This window comes from Procambarus clarkii, chromosome 23 (genome assembly GCF_040958095.1).
Source record: "Procambarus clarkii isolate CNS0578487 chromosome 23, FALCON_Pclarkii_2.0, whole genome shotgun sequence".
NCBI classification, from domain to species: domain Eukaryota; kingdom Metazoa; phylum Arthropoda; class Malacostraca; order Decapoda; family Cambaridae; genus Procambarus; species Procambarus clarkii.
The window spans coordinates 11790049-11798273 of record NC_091172.1 but is presented as its reverse complement, the minus strand read 5'-3'; the positions used below and the strand labels follow the sequence as shown (position 1 = coordinate 11798273).

The following is an 8225-nucleotide window of genomic DNA, read 5'->3' as shown; positions in this document are numbered from 1 at the left end:
CTGAAGCTTCCAACCATACTAGAGAGAATCATGCAAGTCAACACTACCTTTTGCCTTAAAGTCATGAGAGACCCCACATCTCCTGCATTGCTCAGAGACAAATTATTTAGTGCTGTTAACACGCTATTGACTGGTGCCGACATACCAACTCACTCCTTTATGATAAATGGCTGAGCAACAATGCGTATAATCTCATTAAACTTAACATTCCTTTTAAGTGCAATCTACCTGTCTCTGATATTCCTCTTTATCTGTACCCCACCATTCAAGTATCATACACACCCAGTTGTAAACTCTGTGAGCAGGAACTACGGCACGATCTCCCGCACTACATCAATGAATGCCCAGTTATTACACCTTTCAGACCAGTTGGCATGAGGTACCTGGAGCTTTGCAATTACTTTATTCACTCTCGTATTCTTGAAGGTATCCTCACAGTGTACCCAAAATTTGCCAGTGCAGGCTACTAAACACATGGCCCTGTATGACTAACCATCCTGCGAGATGGGGACTTTTATTACCACTGCTGCCTTATTCACTCTTGTGTTGATGATATCCTCGAAATGCTTCCGGAGTCTGCCAGTGCAGACTGCCTATCACATGACTCTGTATTACTAACCATCCTGTGTGATGGGGATTTTTTAGCATCACCTAGTTAGCTTTTCTGACACACTGTACTCCACTTCATATAGTCTAGGGTAGCTGCACTAATGCAGATGTACCTCAAGTATTAATAAAAAAAAATCACCGCTACGCCTTCATCCCTACTACTCACGCGTGTGGGTACTACCTACATGCAGGGTGAGTACCCACACGTCTGGGGAGTACCAACACGCAGGGGTGGGAAGTACCAGCACGCGAGGGGGAGGGAGAGAACCTACACGCGGGGGGGGGGGGGAGGGTAGTACCCACACGTAGTGGAAGTACTCACACACTGGGAGAGTACCCACACGCGGGGTAGAGGGTAGTACCCACAAGCGGGGGAAATACCCACACGCCGGGGTGAGTACCCACACGCGGGAGGAGTACCCACACGCGGGGGATGGGGGTCAGGAGCACCCACACGCGGGGGGGTGGGGAGTACACCCACGCTGGGATGGGGGATGTGCACACGCGCCTGTTGGGGGGGGGGGAGATAGGCATCAACACCACACATGGGAGAAAGTGTGGATACTGTGTAGCAACAACTGAATATGTCCTCACTGTTGACTCACATGCAATAGGCTGCAGCAGTTATGGTCACTCAGAGTAACACTAACGATGACAGACGCACGGTAGCTCCTGCTCCAGATGGCTTGGCTCACTCAAACAACACTAATTGCAATTTAATAAATTGACAAAGAAGTAAACCCACAGATAATGAACTATGAAACCAAGAAGGCTGATGTACTTTTGACGCACAGGATAAAAACTGGTCATTTTTCACCCGCAGAAGAACGAACCCATTGCCTCCTCCCACCTCCCCCCTCTACCCGTATATGACTTTAATACAGTTCAAAATGCAACTTTAAAAGTTTTGGGAGAACAAGGAACGGGACTTTCGACAAGTGGTCGGCTTCTGGTCCCCTCTTAGGTAGATGTGGCCCTCAGGAAAATTAAGTTTTGACAACGCAACTGATTGGACTTGACCATACTCTAGATTGGTTTTGACCACGCCCCAGCCTGGTCGTGGCCACGCCCCTGGTTGGTCTTAACCACGCCCCTGGTTGGTCTTGACCACGCCCCTGACTAGTCTTAACCACGCCCCTGACTAGGCTTGACCACGCCCCCAGCCTGGTCTTGACAACACCCGTAACAGGTTCTGACTCCCCGCCCCGTGGACATCCCCCCTACAAGCCCCGCCCACCGGCCAGGCCAGCAGCGACGGGCAGAGCAAGCAGTCAGTCGCCCACAGTACCTCATTGGGGCTGCACGTCGCCGCTTCGTTCATCGCCGGGCCACGTGTTGTTGTCTATGAGCCGCGACGAGCGACATCAAAATCAACAACCTTCACTCGACGCTACGTACAGTGTCCAACGGTACGAGCACTTCATCACCCCCTCGACTCCACAGTACTGTGCGATGTTCATGAAGGGACAACTTGCTTGGTGTTCAGTCTGTTCAGGACTGAAGTATTATCTGGGTGAGTCAGGTGGCCTTTTCAGCCCTCCGGTGGTTGATAAGGGCGATGAAACATATGCTACTATGCCTAATTACGACCGTCACGGATTGTAAACCCGGCAAATACTGACATTGTGTTCTCCCAGTGTTTGGAAAAAAAAGAGAATATCGAAAGGAAAACAAGTACGTTGTAAAATAACAACAAGAACAAAAAAGTGTTTAATGAGTGAGAAAGTGGAGCCGGACCCCCATTATCGCAGCCGGACCCCATTATTGGAGCCGGACCCCAGCTGGCGCGAAACACACATTATGTGAGTAAAAGAGTGAGAGAGACGGACGGAAAAAACACTAATGGCCTTCCCTGGCCAGCTTGCAGAGGGTGTGGGAGGGGGGGGGGATGAGTACTCTGATTACATGTATACCCCCACACACCCCCAACCCCATCCCCCCCAACCCCCAACCCCCCCCCCCCACCCCAACCCCCCCCATACTAGTGCCCACGCCTCCCAAACTATCTCCCACAGTTTCCCACGCTTCCTAAAGTTCTCCCACGCTACTTCCCAGTCTCCCATATATCCTGAGTGTCCTACACTATACCCACAGTCTCCCACATATCCTGATTGTCCCACGCTACACCCGCAGTCTCCCATATATCCTGATTGTCCCCACACTACACCCACAGTCTCCCACATATCCCTAAAGGCTGCACCGGGTCACAAGTGGTGTAATATGTCCTGAGTGTTCCATACTTTTCCTAACTTCAAACTCTTACCCCCTCAAGTGTCCCACACTTTCCCCTCCCCACAAGTGTCCCACACTTCCCCACTCCCCTACAAATATCCCACACTTTCCATCCACAGGTGTCCCACACTTCCCCTCCTACAAGTGTCCCAAACTTCCCCACCCCCTACAAGTGCCCCACACTTCTCTCCCCCACAAGTGCCCCACACGCCCCTACCGCCCACTCACACAAACAAAAATAGAATCCTGGCAAATACGCGCCGGATTAAAATAGTCCCGGTGACAAGGCTGACCGAGCCTGGAGGCAGACACCCGATACTCTTCCAGGCGACGACTCAGACGTCCTCTTCCAGGCGACGACTGGGACGTCCTCTTCCAGGCGATGACTCAGACGTCCTCTTCCAGGCGACGACTCAGACGTCCGCTTCCAGGCGACGACTCAGACGTCCTCTTCCAGGCGACGACTGAGACGTCCTCTTCCAGGCGACGACTGAGACGTCCTCTTCCAGGCGACGACTGAGACGTCCTCTTCCTGGCGACGACTGAGACGTCCTCTTCCAGGCGACGACTGAGACGTCCTCTTCCTGGCGACGACTCAGACGTTCTCTTCCAGGCGACGACTGGGACGTCCGCTTCCAGGCGACGACTGAGACGTCCTCTTCCAGGCGACGACTGAGACGTCCTCTTCCAGGCGACGACTGAGACGTCCTCTTCCAGGCGACGACTGAGACGTCCTCTTCCAGGCGACGACTGAGGACGTCCTCTTCCAGGCGACGACTGAGACGTCCTCTTCCTGGCGACGATTGAGACGTCCTCTTCCAGGCGACGACTCAGACGTTCTCTTCCAGGCGACGACTGAGACATCCTCTTCCAGGCAACGACTGGGACGTCCTCTTCCAGGCGACGACTGGGACGTCCGCTTCCAGGCGGACGACTCAGACGTTCTCTTCCAGGCGACGACTCAGACATCCTCTTCCAGGCGACGACTGAGACATCCTCTTCCAGGCGACGACTGGGACGTCCTCTTCCAGGCGACGACTGAGACGTCCTCTTCCAGGCGACGACTGAGACGTCCTCTTCCAGGCGACGACTCAGACGTCCGCTTCCAGGCGACGGCTGGGACGTCCGCTTCCAGGCGACGGCTGGGACGTCCGCTTCCAGGCGCCGGCTTTAACCCATCACACAATAGGCTACAGGCAGGAGTGAGAGTGCGCCACATATATTCCCATCAGTAATCTGTCTCAAAGCCAAGCTAAAAATACTCTCAGCTGTGGACAAGAGACTGAGGGAGGGCGGCGGCTGTAATGGGGACTGATCTGTATTGAGGCGGGAGAGGAGGATGAGGGCTGGAGTCCTGCTCCCTCTTTTACTGAGATGTTAAGTACACTTTGGATTGAAATTCTATTCTGAATATTTTTAATTTCAATTTATATTGTTTGATTGTTTAATGTTTATTGGTGAAAGAAATATATATGAGGGTTTATAGAAGTAGTGTTGGGGGGGGAATTGTTAGTAGCTAATTGTTTTTTCTACCACAGAGGTGGCCACACAGTTACATTGCCAATCAGTATATATACATTTTCTTCTGTCCTCCATGGACAGGGTGAGAGATCTGTTAAACATATCATTTATTGAACAATCAACCCCAGAAGGTGATTGTAGTGCTTTTAAAATGCTAATCTAACCTACAAACATAAATACACAGATATACGTCTGTCGTACGTAAACAGTGTTCGAGGTGTATTTTTACATAAGTGAACCTATGTAAAATGTTTGTAAATATAAACCTATGTTTAACATTTACAAAGGTGAAATGCAATTCTGACCAGCTTCCACATATACCCTGTTTTCAAATACATACACATATACACACATATACCTACATATATCCACGTATATATACATACACCTATGTCTATCCTACTTTGACAGGGAAAGGTTCTAGAGAAAACCAGGGTGAAAATAAACACTTAATCATTAGAGGTGACTAAAATTATGTTAGAAGTGTAGAGAATTGTTTGTGGTGTGGGGGATTGTTTGTGGTGTGGGGGATTGTTTGTGGTGTGGGGGATTGTTTGTGGTGTGGGGGATTGTTTGTGGTGTGGGGGATTGTTTGTGGTGTGGGGGATTGTATGTGGTGTGGGGGATTGTTTGTGGTGTGGGGGATTGTTTGTGGTGTGGGGGATTGTTTGTGGTGTGGGGGATTGTTTGTGGTGTGGGGGATTGTTTGTGGTGTGGGGAACTGTTTGTGGTGTGGGGGATTGTTTGTGGTGTGGGGGATTGTTTGTGGTGTGGGGGATTGTTTGTGGTGTGGGGAACTGTTTGTGGTGTGGGGGATTGTTTGTGGTGTGGGGGATTGTTTGTGGTGTTAGGGATTGTTTGTTGTGTGGGGAACTGTTTGTGGTGTGGGGGATTGTTTGTGGTGTGAGGGATTGTTTGTGGTGTGAGGAACTGTTGTGGTGTGGGGGATTGTTTGTGGTGTGGGGGATTGTTTGTGGTGTGGGGGATTGTTTGTGGTGTGAGGGATTGTTTGTGGTGTGAGTAACTGTTTGTGGTGTGGGGGATTGTTTGTGGTGTGGGGGATTGTTTGTGGTGTGAGGGATTGTTTGTGGTGTGAGGAACTGTTTGTGGTATGGGGGATTGTTTGTGGTGTGGGGGATTGTTTGTGGTGTGGGGATTGTTTGTGGTGTGAGGGATTGTTTGTGGTGTGGGGGATTGTTTGTGGTGTGGGGGATTGTTTGTGGTGTGGGGGATTGTTTGTGGTGTGGGGATTGTTTGTGTGGGGGATTGTTTGTGGTGTGGGGGATTGTTTGTGGTGTGGGGGATTGTTTGTGGTGTGGGGGATTGTTTGTGGTGTGAGGGATTGTTTTGTGTGGGGGATTGTTTGTGGTGTGGGGGATTGTTTGTGGTGGGGGATTGTTTGTGGTGTGAGGGATTGTTTGTGGTGTGGGGGATTGTTTGTAGTGTGGGGGATTGTTTGTGGTGTGGGGGATTGTTTGTGGTGTGGGGGATTGTTTGTGGTGTGAGGGATTGTTTGTGGTGTGGGGGATTGTTTGTGGTGTGGGGGATTGTTTGTGGTGTGGGGGATTGTTTGTGGTGTGGGGGTTTGGTGTGGGGGATTGTTTGTGGGTGGGGGATTGTTTGTGGTGTGGGGGATTGTATGTGGTGTGGGGGATTGTTTGTGGTGTGGGGGATTGTTTGTGGTGTGGGGATTGTTTGTGGTGTGGGGGATTGTTGGGGTGTGGGGATTGTTTGTGGTGTGGGGAACTGTTTGTGGTGTGGGGGATTGTTTGTGGTGTGGGGATTGTTGTGGGTGGTGGGGATTGTTTGTGGTGTGGGGAACTGTGTGTGGTGTGGGGGATTGTTTGTGGTGTGGGGGATTGTTTGTGGTGTTAGGGATTGTTTGTTGTGTGGGAACTGTTTTGTGGTGTGGGGGATTGTTTGTGGTGTGAGGGATTGTTTGTGGTGGAGGAACTGTTTGTGGTGTGGGGGATTGTTTGTGGTGTGGGGGATTGTTTGTGGTGTGGGGGATGTTTGTGGTGTGAGGGATTGTTTGTGTGTGAGTACACTGTTTGTGGTGTGGGGGATTGTTTGTGGTGTGGGGGATTGTTGTGTGTGTGAGGGATTGTTTGTGGTGTGAGGAACTGTTTGTGGTATGGGGGATTGTTGTGGTGTGGGGATTGTTTTGTGGTGTGGGGGATTGTTATGTGGTGTGAGGGATTGTTTTGTGGTGTGGGGGATTGTTTGTGGTGTGGGGATTGTTTGTGGTGTGGGGGATTGTTTGTGGTGTGGGGGATTGTTTGTGGTGTGGGGGATTGTTGTGGTGTGGGGGATTGTTTGTGGTGTGGGGGATTGTTTGTGGTGTGGGGGATTGTTTGTGGTGTGAGGGATTGTTTTGGTGTGGGGGATTGTTTGTGTGTGGGGGATTGTTTGTGGTGTGGGGGATTGTTTGTGGTGTGAGGGATTGTTTGTGGTGTGGGGATGTTTGTAGTGTGGGGGATTGTTTGTGGTGTGGGGGATTGTTTGTGGTGTGGGGGATTGTTTGTGGTGTGCGGAACTGTTTGTGGTGTGGGGAACTGTTTATGGTGTGGGGGATTGTTTGTGGTGTGAGGGATTGTTTGTGGTGTGCGGAACTGTTTGTGGTGTGGGGAAACTGTTTATGGTGTGGGGGATTGTTTGTGGTGTGAGGATTGTTTGTGGTGTGCGAACTGTTTGTGGTGTGGGGAACTGTTTGTGGTGTGGGGGATTGTTTGTGGTGTGGGGGATTGTTTGTGGTGTGGGGGATTGTTTGTGGTGTGGGGGATTGTTTGTGGTGTGAGGGATTGTTTGTGGTGTGGGGAACTGTTTGTGGTGTGGGGGATTGTTTGTGGTGTGGGGGATTGTTTGTGGTGTGGGGGATTGTTTGTGGTGTGAGCGATTGTTGTGGTGTGGGGAACTGTTTGTGGTGTGGGGAACTGTTGTGGTGTGGGGGATTGTTTGTGGTGTGGGGGATTGTTTGTGGTGTTAGGGATTGTTTGTTGTGTGGGGAACTGTTTGTGGTGTGGGGGATTGTTTGTGGTGTGAGGGATTGTTGTGGTGTGAGGAACTGTTTGTGGTGTGGGGATTGTTTGTGGTGTAGGGAACTGTTTATGGTGTGGGGGATTGTTTGTGGTGTGGGGGATTGTTTGTGGTGTGGGGGATTGTTTGTGGTGTGAGCGATTGTTTGTGGTGTGGGGAACTGTTTGTGGTGTGAGGAATTCTTTGTGGTGTGGGGAACTGTTTGTGGTGTGGGGGATTGTTTGTGGTGTGAGGATTGTTTGTTTTGTGAGGGATTGTTTGTGGTGTGAGGGATTGTTTGTGGTGTGGGGAACTGTTTGTGGTGTAGAGGATTGTTTGTGGTGTGGGGATTGTTTGTGGTGTGAGGGATTGTTTGTGGTGTGGGGGATTGTTTGTGGTGTGGGGATTGTTTGTGGTGTGGGGGATTGTTTGTGGTGTGAGGGATTGTTTGTGGTGTGGGAGATTGGTTGTGTGGGGAACTGTTTGTGGTGTGGGGAATTGTTTGTGGTGTGAGGGATTGTTTGTGGTGTGGGGGATTGTTTGTGGTGTGGGGATTGTTTGTGGTGTGGGGGATTGTTTGTGGTGTGAGGGAATGTTTGTGGTGTGAGGGAATGTTTGTGGTGTGAGGGATTGTTTGTGGTGTGAGGGATTGTTTGTGGTGTGGGGAACTGTTTGTGGTGTGGGGGATGTTTGTGGTGTGAGGGATTGTTTTGTGGTGTGAGGGATTGTTTGTGGTGTGGGGAACTGTTTGTGGTGTTGGGGGATTGTTTGTGGTGTGGGGGATTGTTTGTGGTGTGAGGGATTGTTTGTGGTGTGAGGGATTGTTTGTGGTGTGGGGGATTGTTTGT

At 50.7% G+C, this 8225-nt stretch overlaps 1 protein-coding gene across 5 annotated transcripts in view; it reads left to right on the top strand.

The window, feature by feature from the left end:
- The first annotated feature begins 1889 nt into the window (after positions 1-1889).
- Positions 1890-8225, top strand: part of LOC123753826 (cell adhesion molecule Dscam1) — a 1066948-nt gene continuing 1060612 nt past the window's right edge. For 3 of the 5 annotated variants that reach the window (XM_069329881.1, XM_069329884.1, XM_069329885.1), the window contains exon 1: positions 1898-2122. The gene's annotated coding sequence lies outside the window, so the exon portion shown is untranslated. Of the gene's footprint in view, positions 2412-8225 lie in introns of all 5 variants that reach the window. The other 2 variants (XM_069329883.1, XM_069329882.1) reach the window with 2 other exon arrangements.